The following is a 16,071-nucleotide window of genomic DNA, read 5'->3' as shown; positions in this document are numbered from 1 at the left end:
CTGTCCCTTATCTCCTTCAGGTCCCTGTTCAAATGTGCCAACCAGAGTGGTCTTCCATGTCTACCATATGAAGGATACTTTCCATCTCTTGCCCTCCTCTACTGTCTTATTTTGCCGTATTTTTTAATAGCACATATTCCCTTCTCACCTAGCATGTTTTTTGTTATTGATGTTTATTGCCTCTCTAGAACATAAGCTCCATGAGAGCAGAATATTATTTTGTTCACTATTGCATTCTCATCATTAGAACAGTGCCTAGTACTTAGTAGGCAATCAAGCAAAAATTGTCTCCTTATGAATGAAAGGAATGAAGGAAGAAGACTCATCATGAGCCCACTTTTTCCTATCTCTAAAATACAGTGACTGAGTTAGAGGCTTTGTAAAAGGTCCCTTCCAGCTTAAAAATTTTATGACTCTGTGAGGTCCACTGAATTCTCATGCATTGGATTCAGCTCATATCTCTTAGCAAGGTCAGTTCACTCAGAAGGCAAGAGTGCTTCTTCACAATAAATTAAGCCATTTACCACTCCCTGCCAACACCAAAAATCTCATGAACAGAATTAGATTGTCTAAAAAGATCATCTTCAGCAAATTTCAAACCTGCTCACTCTTAACCCCAGCAATGGCTGTTTTTCATGTGCCCACTGCAAGTATCCCTTCCCTGGGCCATCCACCACCACTGCCTTTCTCTGTGCCTCAGGAGGCTGATCCGTGGACTGCTTCCCCTGGGCTCTTTCACCTGCCAGCTTTGCTGGCTGGGTTTGGCCAATGGAAGCAGGAAATTCAGGACAGGAAGAGAGGGGCCAGAGTGTTTTGTCCCTACTCCCTCTCTGTCTTTCCACTGCCATCTGGCCATGAGCTGTGAGCCTAGATCCAGCCAGGCAGGCCTCGCTTCTCAGCTCCAGCTCCCACAGGGCTCCCACAACACTCTTTCCTCCCTTTTCTTGTTAGCTTAAGAGGTAGAAATGTCTTTTGGCTGTTGCTAGCCCCTGAAGCTCCACCATTCCTCATTGGCTTCATTTACCCTATTGATAATTCCTTCATTAAAGTCTCTTCAGTTAGACTCCATGCATGGAATTCTGTTTTCTGCCTACCAGGATATTTACAGGATATTAATTAAGTAGCGAGTGAGTCTATTTCCTTTGTACTTTAAAAGGTGTATAAGGGTTGGGTGTGGTGGCTCACGCCTATAATCCCAGTACTTTGGGAAGCTGAAGTGGGAAAATTGCTTGAACCCAGGAGTTTGAGACCAGCCTGAGCAATGTAATGAGGCCTCATCTCTACAAAAAATCAAAAAAATTAGCCTGGCATGGTGGTGTGCGCCTGTTATCTCAGCTACTTGGGAGGCTGAGGCTGGAGGATCACTTGAGCCCAGAAGTTTGAGGCTGCAGTAAGCTATGATAGTGCCACTGCACTCCAGCCTGGGCAACAGTGAGACCTTGTTTCAAAAAACAAAACAAAACAAAGACAACAACAACAACAAAAATGGAAAAACAGACATAAAACATGAACTATGTAGGATTTTCTGGGTAAATACTTGAGACTGTGTGTTGGCTATACATTTGTTTAGAGCTAGACATAGAGATCTTTCACAATCTGGGGAGAAATCAGTAAGTCTTTTTCACTTGGTTCAATTCCCAGACCCATGAAACAAGGACTTCTTGGGGAAACTCATGGGTTGACACACAGTGGAAGTTCCACTGATACATACTTTAGAGTGGGGGTAGAAAAATCTGGCTGAGTATATTTAATTTGAATATTCTTACTGCCCAAAGGAAATGCTGTACTCATCCTCTGTACGGTACAGGTATGAAAAAATCCCTCTGCATGCCTTTCTTGGAAGAAGAGCTTCAAATTCTTTTTCTTTTTTCAGAACAGTTCTGCACATTCTTGAAGAAACAAGCCTTAAATCCAGAGAGCTGGGTGACAGGGCAGTGGCAGAGTGCCAGGAAACATATTATCATGTGTGCTAACCCTGTTTAAGAAAACAGATCATTTTAAACTTAAGCAGGTTACATAAAAAATGAAGTGAAGTATGACCAAGGGGCCCTTGCAGAGAGACTGTAAAATGAGACTTTAATACAAGCCAAAAAAAAAAAAAAAAAAAAGGGGAAAAAAAAGGAAAGAATATAAATATGTTGGGAGGGACAAAAGAGTTAAAGGAAAAGCCAAGTTAATAATAAAGTAAACTATTGTGTTCCTTTACCTCTGTACTTTTGTTAGGGATAGAAACATATCACTGACAAAATATATATATCTTTAAAAATAAAAATTTTCAGCTAATTTGGGCTATCCAGCCATCACCACAATAAAGACTGAGCTAGATTTCCTCATATTGTGAAGGGCACTAAATTCACAGATGTGAAGTTGTGGATAGGAAAGGTTTTATAAACTGCAAGGTAGCAGTGATTTGTGTGTGTTTATTTCACCTTTGTAGGATACTGAACTTGTGCATTCTTCAAAGTATGAAGGATTTGAGTTCGCTAAATCGTAAGCCCTCTCATTCCTACTGGAGAGAGGAGAAAGGAGAGCAGAGGCTCAAAACTGGGATGAATGTCTGATGACGGGAGAATTGCTCTCTCAGCCGATCCTTTGATTCGCCAGCTGCTGAAGCACCAATCAGAGCTCTTAGCTGCAGCTCGCAAGAGATCTGTGACTTAAGACCTGGCCCGGACATGCATACTTTCAATAGAGCCCTAAGAGAAGCCTGTATTCTGAGATGAACTCCTTGTCTCCCTCTAGTTCCATAAGTAGGGCCATTTGAGAATCTTTCTGAATCTTCTGAATCTACTGTAGCTCACTAGGTCCCTCCTTTGCATGACGGCCCATATGCCTAGGACACAGTGCTAAGGGGTTTCCTCTCCCAGCAGTCTGGTAGTCCATCTTTTACCAACAAACAAAAGCTACGTGACACATTGTGTTTATTCTTTATTTTCTCTTATGAGTTAATATAATTCATCATGTTTCTCTTTTTGGCTCTGTGGACAGAAATCTTAGCAAATGCAGTAACATTCTGTGTGTGTGTGTGTGTGTGTGTGTGTGTTTCAACAGCAAAACTTCTTCAGTGCAAACCCTATACAGGAGTTTGATATATAAAAGATCTAACAGGCCAGGCGTGGTGGCTCACGCCTGTAATCCCACCACTTTGGGAGGCTGAGGCGGGTGGATCACGATGTCAGGAGATCGAGACCAGGCTGGCCAATATGGTGAAACCCCGTCTCTGCTAAAAATACAAAAAAATTAGCTGGGCGTGGTGGACCCAAGATTGTACCACTGCACTCCAGCCTGGGCAACAGAGCAAGACTCTATCTCAAAATAAATAAATAAATAAATAAAAAATAAAAAGAAAGAAAAAAGAAAAAAAAGAAAAGAGATCTAACAAGGTGCTATTATGAGTGGCACAGAAACAGAAAAGCCTGTAAGTTTGGCCCCTTCTCACTGTCCATCTTCCTTGGTAGGCTCTAAGTCACCTCTAAGAATCCCCTTAGAGCAGGGAGGATTTCTCAAACAAACAAGATCCAGAAATCACACACTACAAAAGAAAATATCGATACATGTACTATGTTAAATCAGTTGCTATATATATATTTTAAATGGCACCATAAGTGAAATTAAATAAACAAGCAATCAACCGGGAGAAGATAGTTGCAACTATTATAACAACAAAGAAATTTGTTTATGGATCATATAATGAATTGCAAATGAACCAGAAAAGACAAAACTTGCAATTTAAGAAAATGGAGAAAAGATACAAACAATTTCCAATAGTGGGAAACGGACCAGTAAAGATATGAAAAGATGGTCAACCTTACTAGTAATTAGGAAAGTATAATTAAATGAATGATTTTGGACATATCAGACAGGGAAATGTTTTCAAAGTCTGACCGTACCTATATGAGGATGTGGGGAAACTGACATGCTCCTGATGGGTTTGTGAACTGGTTAACATGTTGGTTCCCATTTACAACACCTCACTTTCTGAAAGCCTTTCTGCAGGAGTATGTGAGGTATATAAATAATAGAAAGCTACTTGGTAGCCCTTCATATTTCTCATCATCAGCATACACCCAATTTATGATCTCACAGTGCTATAGACCAGAAGTCCAGGAGGCTGGACTGCTTTCTCTGCTCTGAGGTGCATAGGTCAAAATCAAGATGTAGGCTGTATTAGTCTGTTCTCATGCTGCTAATAAAGATATACCCGAGACTGGGTAATTTATAAAGAAAAAGAGGTTTAATGGACTCACAATTCCACCTGCCTGAGGAGGCCTCACCATCATGGTAGAAGGTAAAGACATGTCTTACATGGCCATAGTCAAGAGAGAATGAGTGCCAAGCAAAAGGGGGAACCCCTTATAAAACCATCAGATCTTGTGAGACTTATTCACTACCATGAGAACAGTATGGGGGAAATGGCCCCCATGATTCATTTATCTCCTCCCGGGTGCCTCCCAAAACACGTGGGAATTATGAGAGCTACAATTCAAGATGAGATTTGGGTGGGGACACAGCCAAACCATATCTTCGGCCTCCCCAAGGTCTAGGGGGAATCCACTTTCGGGATCATTCAGGTTTCTGGCAGGGTTCAGTTGCATGTGTATGATGCTTTGGTCTTGTTTTCTTGCTAGTTTTCTGGTCAGGGTTGTTCTTCACTTTCTGGGGTTTCCCGTATTCCTTGGCTCATTGCCCCTTCATTTCTAAAGCCAGCGACAGTGGGCCGAGTCCCTCGCACACTTCGTGTCTTTCCTGCCTCTTCTAACTGACTCTTCTGCCTCTTCTGCCTGTAAGGGCTTAGGTGATTACACTGGGCTCACTCCGATAATCCAGGATCATCTTCCCATCCCAAGGACTGTGACTTTAATCACATCTGCAAAGACTCCTTTTGACATGTCAAGTAACATATTCCTAGATTCCAGGAATAGGATGTAGACATCCTTTGGGTGCTGTTACTTTCCCTACCATGCCTCTTATTCAACAATTTTGGGAATAATAACAACACAACAAAAATGATTAAGATAATAAGGCCAGTGTTACAGGTGACAAAATGGAGGTCTAGTAAATCCTGGTTCCAAGATAAATATTAGGCAGCCTGACTCCAGAGCCCACACTCTTAATGACGATGCCACTGCAAAAGTGCCTGGCCTAGAAATTCTAGATTTGTAGAGATGACAGATTACTGTGTGGTTCTGATTCCCATGATCCCTTGTGAATTTTCCTGCAGTGCTCTAATATGGGAATGATGTTATGGGAGGTCTAGAGAGATGGGGTTTGAAAGTTCTTTCCAGTTGAAGGGTAAATATGGATCTTTTTATTCACGTATTAGTGACACAGTCATGCCTCTTTTGTATACGGATCTTATGATCTATACATATGAATCCCATGGTAGTGGCATGGATCTTATGATAGTGACAAAGTCATGGGTCTTATGTATGCCACATGTACATGTATTATGGGATGTAGGTAGAATCAAATATAAAATTAACCATCGTAGGAAATGATCATGATTTATAAAGTGAAAACAGTTTATTATAGCACAGAAATAAGTTAGTATTTATTGAGCACCTAGGAATTACCAGGCACTGCATTAGGCACCTGGGGTATAAAGTAAATAAAACAGATCAAAAGAAAAAAAAAAAACAAAACCCACAAGGGCTTACATTCTAGAGGTCGGTGGGAGACTGACAATAAGCAGCATGCATTATCGAATCAGGAATTATATAATAAGTTAGAAAGTGGTAAATGCTTTGGAAAAAATAGAATAGGATAAAGAAGATCAGCAGTGGTGGAGGGAGGGCAGATTGCAGTTTTAAGTGGGGTTCTCAGGTGGGATTCTTTGAGAAGTTGACATTAAGCAAAGACTTGCAGCAGATAAGGGTTGTCATGCAGATGTCTGGGGAATATTCCAAGCAAGGAGAATATTCTAGGTAAAGGCAATAATCCAGGCCAAAGGATATCCAGTGCAAAGGCCTCAAGGTAGGAGCATGCCTGGTCTGCTTGAGGGGAGCAGGAAGGTCAGGGTGGCTGCAGGGTAATGAAAGAGGGGAACACAGAAGGAGAGGAGTCAGAGAGTAATGAGAGTCAAATTATGTGGACCTTGGCTTTTACCCTGAGTGAGTCATTGGAGTTCCATGATCTGATCATGTTTTATGTAGATTGGTGTGGCTGTTGTGTTGAGAATGGGCTACAGGGGCAAGGGTGGAAGCAGGTTGGCCACTAATCCTGGTGAGGTCTGCATCAGGTAGTAATTACTGGAGAGGCTGGACTCTGGCTCTATTTTCAAGATACAGATATGCTGACAGACTGGTTAGAGTCTTGAGCAAAAGAGAAGTTTTGGGTTCCATTCGCTGAGATGGCAAGGACTAAGGTAAAGGTATAACAGGTTTCATAGGGATGGGAATGAGGGGAGGCAAAAAATAAGAGTTCATCTGGATATATTGAGTTTTAAAATGTTTATTAGACATTCAAGTGGAGGTGTTAGGTTTGCCATCAGCAATGAGTCTGGGGTCCAGGAGAGAGGTCTGGGCTGGAGATAGAATCCTTGGAGTTGTCAACATAGGATTAAATTCATGAGATGAATGAGATCACCAGTGGAGTAAAATGAAGATTGATGGAGCCCCTGGGGCACTCCAGCTTTGTAGGGGAGAAGAGGAGGAACAGCAAAGGAGACTGGGAGGAGAGCTGGGGAGGGAGGAGGAAAACCAAGAGGGAATGCTGTCCTACAAATTGACATCAAAGTGAGAAGTGACCATTGAGTTTAGTAATCTAGAGGCACAGGTGACCCTTACCAGAGCATTTTTGCTGGGGACGGGGAGTGGGGGAAATCTGGCTGGACTGGACTTAAGATATCATGGGAGGGGAGGAATTGGAGTCTCTGAGTGCAGCTCGTAGTATTGTGAAGGAGAGCAGAGAAATGGGGAACAGCTGTGGAGGATGTGGAGTTTTTTATTATTATTATTTAAGATAGGAGAAATAGCATCATGTCATGCTTGTTTGCTGATAAGAACGATCCAGGAAAAAGGGGAAAGTTCTGACAATGTAGGAGAAGGAGGCAGAATACTGAAGTGTTGCCTTTGACTGGCTAGAGGGAATTGGGTCAAGTGCACATAAGAGGAAGAATTGGCTTTAGAGCGGAACAGGGTATAGGAGTGCTGCCCATCAGGGAGGCTGAGGGAAATGAACTCTTAAGTACCTCTTACATTTCCTGGTCAAAGAAAGGCAATTCTCTTATCCTGTGGTCATTGCAGCAGCTGGAGCTTTCAATATCTGGGGGGCTGGATTCTTTAGTTGACCTCAACATTGGTTTTCTAGCACCAAGTTACCCTAAAGCTTTCTGTTTGTTTTTGTTTTCTGGCAAGTAAGTTCAATCAGCAGGTTGGAATAGTGAAGCTCACTGGACAACACAGCTTATTCCCTTACAAACTTGGGGCTGAATTATTAATAATACAGAACAGGTATGCACTTAAAGTCCCGCCAGCAAAACAGGGACTCTAAAAAGAGAGATGCAGGGAGGGAGAGGAGAGAATAATTCAGTTAATGAAACAGATTCCGAATTTTGCCACCTGTAAAAGCCAGAGTCAAATTACTTTCATTTCTGTATGCACATACATTTTCTGTTTTACAGTTAAGCATTGTTTTCAGTTACAGAGAGGAGAGTACCATCAACTGTCAATGCTTATGGTGTCTAAACATCATAACCCAGCCCAGTTTAGGTCAGTTTCCTTCGAGTAGAAGAAATCCTGACCCATGACCAGAGATTATACCCTAGACTATACAAACAGATCTCTTGCAAGTGCCTGTCTCAAGGGGGATTGAGAAACAGCATCCGCAGCTTAGTGTTGACTCGTCATCTCTTAGTGAATAATAAAGGAAATGCACATCCTATAATAGTGGACGAGGGTCTCACCTCTTCATGTGACAAATGACACACGTTCAGTCTAAATAAAGCTCTTTACTTTATGAAATACAATTGCACCAAAGCCTTATGCAGCTTCAGGTCTGCCCCACATTTCTCCACAGGCAAATGACATTTAAGTCCATGGATGGGTGCCTTTTCTTGCTGTTCACATAGGAAACATATCATTCCCTATTTGACTCTCTTAAGTTACTTCACTTGATCACATATTCAAGCATTTGTGGTCTTTTTTTTTCTAAAAATTATATTCTGCAGAAAAGGGATGGTGATCTTGCCTTCCCCTTATGCCAGACTTTGAGGAGATGAAAACCAGCTGTAGGAAAGAGGAGGGTAAACATCAGGATATCAACAGAAAGAGGAAGAATAGAGGGGACAGTCAGGTGATCCCAGAGACTGGAAGTAAATTCAGTTCACATTCACCACATGCCACAGCAACAAATATAACACACTTCCTGGTGTGAGTAGCTTACGCCTTAGAGCAGAGGTTCTCCATCTTTTGAGTCATACCTGATAGATAATATTTCATATGTTCAACCCACTCGCATTACTAATAAGGACACTTCTGCACTGTGGCACTCAGTGATGAAATACTCTGCAGATTGTACACAGTTCTGAGCTCAGAAACTACAAATCCTCCCCTATCCCTATGTTTCTCTGTTGCACATGTTGTGGCTGAATGCCCTGTCTCCATTTCTCACCTTCCCCAGTGAGTAGCAGTCACGGGGTAAGGATGATAGTAGCCCATCCCCGGCTCTAGGAGTAGGCGCTGATGAACTTAAGCAAACCAGTTATCCATTCTTTTAGATTCAGGGGAAGGCATCTGACCTATGATTTCCTGGAGGGAAAACCAGGACTGTGGTTGGGTAAGGAGGGGTCAGTGGGGAAGAGAAGATCTTTCTCCTAGATGTGGTAGAGTGTGGATGTGAAACCTAGATCTGCTGCTGCCATTTTGCTACCATGCGTGAAGTCAGCGTGAGATAAAGTAGCAGAACAAAGAGAATTGCAGATCAAAGGAGATACAGCCAAACAAAACTGTACCTAAAGTCCATATAACACACACAAACATATCTTTATTTATTGGTGTATTTTAGTTATAGGAGCTAATACATTCTCTATTATTATTTTTTTAAATAATTTATTTCAATAGGTTTTGGGGAACAGGTGTTTTGGGTTACATGGATGAGTTCTTTAGTGGTGATTTCTGAGATTCTGGTGCACGTGTCACCTGAGCCATGTACACTGTACCCAATGTGTAGTCTTTTATCTCTCAACCCCTTCACATCCTTCCCCCGTCAAATCCCCAGAGTCCATTATATCATTCTTATGCCTTTGCATCCTCATAGCTTAGCTCCCATGTATAGGTGAGAACATATGATACTTGGTTTTCCATTCTTGAGTTACTTTACTTAGAATGGTCTCCAAGTGATCTCACCACTCTAGAACATAAAGTATATATACATAAAAAAAAGAATAATGGTCTCCAACTTCATCCAGGTTGCTGCAAATGCCATTATTTCATACCTTTTTATAGCTGAATAGTATTCCATAGTATATATATACACCACATTTTCTTTATCCACTCATTGGTTGATGGGCATTTAGGCTGGTTCCATATTTTTGCAGTTGCAAATTGTGCTGCTATAAACATGCGTGTGCAAGTATCTTTTTCATATGACTCCTTTTCCTTTGGATAGATGCCCAGTAAGTGGGATTGCTGGATTGAATGGTAGTTTTAGTTATTTAAGGAATCTCCATACTCTCTTCCATAGTGGTTGTACTAGTTTACATTCCCACCAGCAGTGTAAAAGTGTTCCCTTTTCACCACATCCAAGCCTACATCTATTATTTTTTATTTTTAAGTTATGGTCATTCTTGCAGGAGTAAGGTGATATTGCATTGTGGTTTTAATTTTCATTTCTCTGATAATTAGTGATGTTGAGCATTTTTTCGTGTTTATTGTCCATTTGTATATCTTATTTTGAGAATTGCCTATTCATGCCCTTTACCCCCTTGTCAATGGGATTATTTGTTCTGATACTTGACAAATGGGCAAAGGACATTATTGGTATAAAATCTACCAATAAATAAAGATATGTATTTGCTGATTTGTTCGAGTTCCTTGTAGATTCTGAATATTAGTCCTTTGTCAGATGCACAGTACATTCTCTTTATTGTTTAATTCAGTTTGAACTGGGTTTTGGGAACTTGCCACCAATAGTACTGATCCATATAAATGACTTTTCAACACTGTGGCTAAGAACCTCTGGAATAGAGGAAGTTCAAATAAGTTACTGACAAATGAAGTAAATAATAATGATAATAATAAAATCAGAAGGTGAGGGACAGCATTTAGAAAGATGTCCTTGGGTTAAGGTGGTGGTAGTAGTTTTGGAATGCGGCCAAGGAGACAGAAAACAGAAAAGGAAACCCCAGGTAAGGAAATACTTATATTTCTTAATTGGTTCTAATATATAAAGAGTTATTCAAGACAGTTTCCAATCATAAAGCTATAAATTCAGAAACTGTAACAGTAGAGGTACTGCTAGAAGAAGAGGCCCCTAGGAAAGCAAGTGAAGGCAGGATGGAGTGGGCAGGCAGCTTGCAGGATGTCTGGAAGGTGGTAGGAAGGTTTGGATGAGAAATGCTAAAAGATTGCTGGAGTAACTAATGAAGCTCATGTCCAATACTGCTGAAGTGTTACAAAAATCTCAGAAGTCTGGAGTATTGAAGCAAATGGTGAATTCAATAAGTATTTGATCACTAACAGAAAAACAACTGTTCCAGGCATATAGGCAGCTAGTTTGTGTGAATGTAGTGTTTTTAAACCAGCATGTTAAAGGGGCCTACAGAGAAGGTAGTCCCTAGAATCTATCACTTTTGTTGATTCAAATAAGACATAGCATCTTTTGCCATGTCTTCAACCACAGTGTTCGTGTCTTTCTTTTAAGATTGTTTTTCCTCCTTCCCTCCCTGTTCACCTTCTTTCATTTTTTCTTCCTTTTTCTTGTATGCGGATGCTGGCATTTATGTATAGAACCCCCTCATGCTGAGATCATTAATGCTGGTGGCTTTAGATATAGGCTGTGCAAGTTCAGCCTGAGTGGCTCTAGACAGTTCCTTGAACTTGACTGCATTCAGGAAATGTTAAATATGTCCTGAAAATTGCCTGAGTCAGCACAAGGTTCAATGATAAAGCATATCCTGTAAGTCCTGAATGCCACATGTAGGCAGAAAAAAGGCAAAGCAATTTTCCAGCTGTTTAAATAACAAGCACAGGAGTCCCTTCATGGGGTTCCTTTGAGTAGGAAAGCAAGTTAAGGCAGGATAGAGTGGGCAGGCAGTTTGCAGGATGTCTGGAAAATTAAGTGGGAAAGAAGACAGTGTGGTGGTATGAAGGCGTTTGAGCTCTAAGAGGACAGGTCCTGGGAAAGACTTAAGGCTGGAAACAAACCAGAAACATCCTTCATTTTCATCTTTCCATCACAGCTTTGTTAGTATCTAAGACAGTTGAAGAAAAAGAAAAGATTGAAGTGCCTTTGGAAAATTCAAAATGTGTCATTTCTGTCTCAAAAGTCCTGTATTTTATCTTGCAGTTCAGAGATTGGAGATGGGCAGTGTCACCCATGTCAGGTATGTATGTGGTTGGATAATGTCTTAGACACAAAATATGTTCCCCTTTGGTTCCAGATGCTTGGGTTTCTAGAGTCCAGCAGGACTAGCAGTGTTGAGTTTGTATACTTCACATAAAGCTTGACCAAGTCTCACACGGTTTGGGACCCTCACAGTTTTGTCAGGAAACCAGCCTACATTTTTTCCGTACTCCTCTTCCCTCCCTCCCTCTTGCCATTCATTCAAACAGTGGCCCAAAGAACGCTGACAAGTGTCACACACTGAGGTCTGTGTTGGGAATGGACATGAGTAAACATAGCTTCTGCCTGAGGAGCTTATTCCCTAATAAAAGAGTCAAATATGAATAGGTGAGTTATAAGTCAAATATGGATAGATAAGTTATAGTTTGGAAAGGTGAGCGTTATGAAGAGCCCAGAACTGTGGGAGCCTGAGTCCAGCTGAAGTTCTCTGGCAGGGGAGTGTCAATACCCTTCCAGTTAAGGTGGGGTGGAGGGAGCTCACTAAATGCCTCCAGAGAGCCAGGCGCCAGAGTTTATCAGCTATCAGGAAGTTCTGATACCAAGAATAATATTTTAGATGGAAAGAAATACTTTCCTGCAGTGGTTTGAGGAGATGGTGTTGCAAAATTTTCACATTTTCTTTTATATACTGTAGGTTAGAGAGGAAATTATCTTTCTTATGGGGGTGGGGGGTAAGTTGGCAGATTTTCTATCAAAATTAAAAATAGACATAAAAATATACATCTTTGGACTCTGCAGTTCTATTTTTAGGAATCTTCCCTCAGATATAGTCTGAAGAATGTACAAGGATAAATGTACAAGTAAGTTGGTTATAACATTGTTTGTAAGAGTAAAAAAACTAAATAATCTAAACGTCTAATTCTAGGGGAATGGCTAAGTTATGGTATACTATGGAATGCCATGCAATAGTTTAAAACAATAATATAGAGCTCCATATACTGAAAAGAAAGGGATTGTTAAGGAAAAAAGAATGCTGTAGAATAATTGATATAGTCTGATGTCAATTATGATTTAAAAAATGCTACACACATACATATACATCTATCTATCTATCTATCTATCTATCTATCTATCTATCTATCTATCTAAATAGATGGAAGAAAAGCACTGAAGGATGTGCATCAAGCTGATAAGAGCAACTATTTCTAGGGAGGAGAATAAGGTTGGGAGTGGGGAATGGGATGGGTAAAAGGGATATTAACTTGTATATGTTGCTGTATCACTGGCATTTTTCCTGAACATTCCTCTTCCTAAAATATAAAAACATTTTCAATTCCTATGGCATCTGAAATGCTACCATGGGCATAGCTGCATAAAAATGGCCTTTTATGCTTATATGCTGTTGGTGGGAATGTAATTAGTTCAAACATTGAGGAAGACAGTGTGGCAATTCCTTATAAACTAAAGACAGAAATACCATTTGACCCAGCAATCCCATTACTGAATATATACCTGATAAGGTTTGGCCGTGTCCCCACCCAAATCTCATCTTGAATTGTAGTTCTCATAATCCCCATGTGTGGTAGGAGGGACCCAGTGGGAGGTAACTGAATTATGGGGGCAGTTTCCTCCATGCTATTCTCGTGACAGTGAGTAAGTTCTCATAAAATCTGACGGTTTTATAAGGGATTTCCCCTTTCACTCCTCCCTAGCCCTGCAGAACCATGAGTCAATTAAACTTCTTTTCTTTATAAATTACACAGTCTCAGGCAGTTCTTTATAGCAGCATGAGAACAGACTAATACAATACCCAAAGGAATATAAATCATTCTATTATAAAGACGCATGCATGCGTATGTTCACTGTAACATTATTCACAATAGCAGAGACATGGAATCAACTTAAATGCCCATCAATGGTAGACTGGAGAAAAAAAATGTGGTACATAAACACCATAAAATACTGTGCAGGCACAAAAAAGAATGCGATCATGTCCTTTGCAAGGACGTGGATTGAACTGGAAGCCACTATCCTTAGGAAGCTAACGCAGGATCAGAGAACCAAATGCTGCATGTTCTTGCTTGTAAGTGGGAGCTAACTCATAAGAACACATGGATACATAGAGGGGAACAACACACACTTGGGCCTATTGGAGAGTGGAGGGAGGGAGGAGGAAGAGGATCGGGAAAAACAACTAATGGGCACTAGGCTTTATACCTGGGTGATGAAATAATCTGTACAACAAACCCCCATACCACCAGTTTACCCATGCAACAGACCTGCACATGTACCCTTGAACTTAAAATGAAAGTGAAAAAAAATGACTTTCAACATCCTGAAAGTTCCTAAAAAGGAAAAGACCTCAACCTTGATTTTTCTAAATCATACTTATGGTTCTAGGAAATGAGTTAGCCACACAGCAGTGCTCATGCAAATGTGGGACACCTCCAAGCTGAGTTTCTTGGCTCTGCCTAAATGGTACCACAGTGACAATTTGAAAAGTGAAAAGTTCCGTCAATTTAACTAGCTGCTTCAACTACCAAAATGGGTCTCTTCCCCCGCCATATGGCTCATTGACAACATCAGTCAAACCAGTTATACTTGTTGTCATGCAGATAATAAACCCAATTATTAGACTGAAATGTTCCGTTTTCCACCAGTAGCCATCCGTTCTTGTATAGACATAACCAAAAATGTTCACAGTGCTTTCCTGTTATTAAACTGTCGGCTTCTCCTTGTTCAAATAATCTTGGAAGCCATTTTTTTGGCAGGAATGAAGGACTTCTCAGCTCCAGAGATAAAATCAATCCAGTTCTCAGGAAGTCATACAGGAAGGCTTGACTTTGGGGTCTGACAGAGCTAGATCTGAGTCCTGTCTCTCTCTGTCTCTCAGAGGCTCTGTGATGGTGAGCTAGTTCCTGAACCTCTCAGGGCCTTACTTTCTTTATCTACAAATGAGAAGAATATTCTCTAATTCAGTTGCTTCCTGTAAAATTTAATGTGACTTGTGAAGCGCCTAGCACAGTGCCAGTCATATAGTTCCTGTATTGTTGTAAACATATTGAAGAAACACACTTTTTTGCATTTGTTTTAAAATAGAATCATCCTGAAATTATCATTTGGTCCAAAGCTTTCCTTTTCATTTGCCTTTATCGATTCGACAAAGGCATCTCTTCCGGCTTGAGAAGTGCCTTTGTCTTAGGTTGAAGGGTGGTTTGGTTTTGAGGTGAGCAGGGTTGGCACAGCCTGGGACAACCTAGTGGGATTCTGTCTCCTGCAGTATATCCATGGCTTCAAAATATCCGGTAACACTGAAAGCACACTGTTTTTATTTTTTTATTTTTTATTTTTTTTGAGATAGAGTCTCGCTCTGTCACCCAGGCTAGAGTGCAGTGGCGTGATCTAAGCTCACTGCAACCTCTGCCTCCCGCGTTCACGCCATTCTCCTACCTCAGCCTCCTGAGTAGCTGGGACTACAGGCACCCGCCACCATGTCTGGCTAAGTTTTGTATTTTTAGTAGAGACGGGGTTTCACCATCTTGGCCAGGCTAGTCTTGAACTCCTGACCTCAGGATCCACCCACCTCGGCCTCCCAAAGTGTTGGGATTACAGGCATGAGCCAATTTTTTCTTTTTATTTTTCGGCTTTACTGAGATAAAATTGACTAATAAAAATTACATGTATTTTAGGTGTATTACTTGACATTTGTATACACTGTGAAATAATCACTCATACAAGCTAATTTATACATCTGTCCCACAAAGTTAATATCTTCTTTCTGAAAGCAAATTTTAATAAACTGGCAATTCCAGGTGAAACTGGACTTCAGACAATTTACCAAGATACCCAGATAAGCATTAACTATTTGGTGTAATGATGATGATGATGATGATGATGATGATTATTTGAGACGGAGTCTCACCTGTCACCCAGGCTGGAGTGCAATGGCGCCATTTCGGCTCGCTGCAACCTCTGCCTCCAGGTTCAAGCAATTTTCTTGCCTCAGTCTCCCAAGTAGCTGGGATTACAGGTGTGCACCACCACGCCCTGCTAGTTTTTGTATTTTCAGTAGAGACGGGGTTTACCCATGATGACCAGGCTGGTCTCAAACTCCTGACTTCAAGTAATCTGCCTGCCTCAGCCTCCCAAAGTGTTGGGATTACAGGCATGAGCCACCGTGCCCAGCCTGGTCTGATTCTTACAGGCAATTTTACTTCATAGTCCTCTGTATTAGTCTGTTTTCATGCTGCTGATAAAGACACACCCAAGACTGGGTAATTTATAAAGAAAAAGACGTTTTTATTGGACTCACAGTTCCATGTGGCTGGGGAGGCCTCACAATCATGGCAGAAGGTAAAAGGCACATCTTATATAGCGGCAGGAAAGAGAGAAAGCTTGTGCAGGGAAACTCCCCATCATAAAACCATCAGATCTCCTGAGACTTATTCACTATCATAAGAACAGCCCGGGAAAGACCCTCAGCCATGATTCAATTACCTCCCACCTTGTCCCTCCCACAACATGTGGGAATTGCAGCTACAATTCAAGATGAGATTTGGGTGGGCACAC

The 16,071-nt window shown here is 41.1% G+C and overlaps 1 protein-coding gene across 3 annotated transcripts in view; it reads right to left on the bottom strand.

Annotated features, from left to right (window-relative positions):
• NR3C1 (nuclear receptor subfamily 3 group C member 1) overlaps positions 1–16,071 on the bottom strand; it is a 456,865-nt gene that overhangs the window by 300,260 nt on the left and 140,534 nt on the right. The window lies entirely within an intron of this gene.

The sequence above is a fragment of the Macaca thibetana genome, chromosome 6, assembly GCF_024542745.1.
Source record: "Macaca thibetana thibetana isolate TM-01 chromosome 6, ASM2454274v1, whole genome shotgun sequence".
Lineage (NCBI taxonomy): Eukaryota > Metazoa > Chordata > Mammalia > Primates > Cercopithecidae > Macaca > Macaca thibetana.
This window is presented reverse-complemented; position numbering and strand designations above follow the sequence as displayed.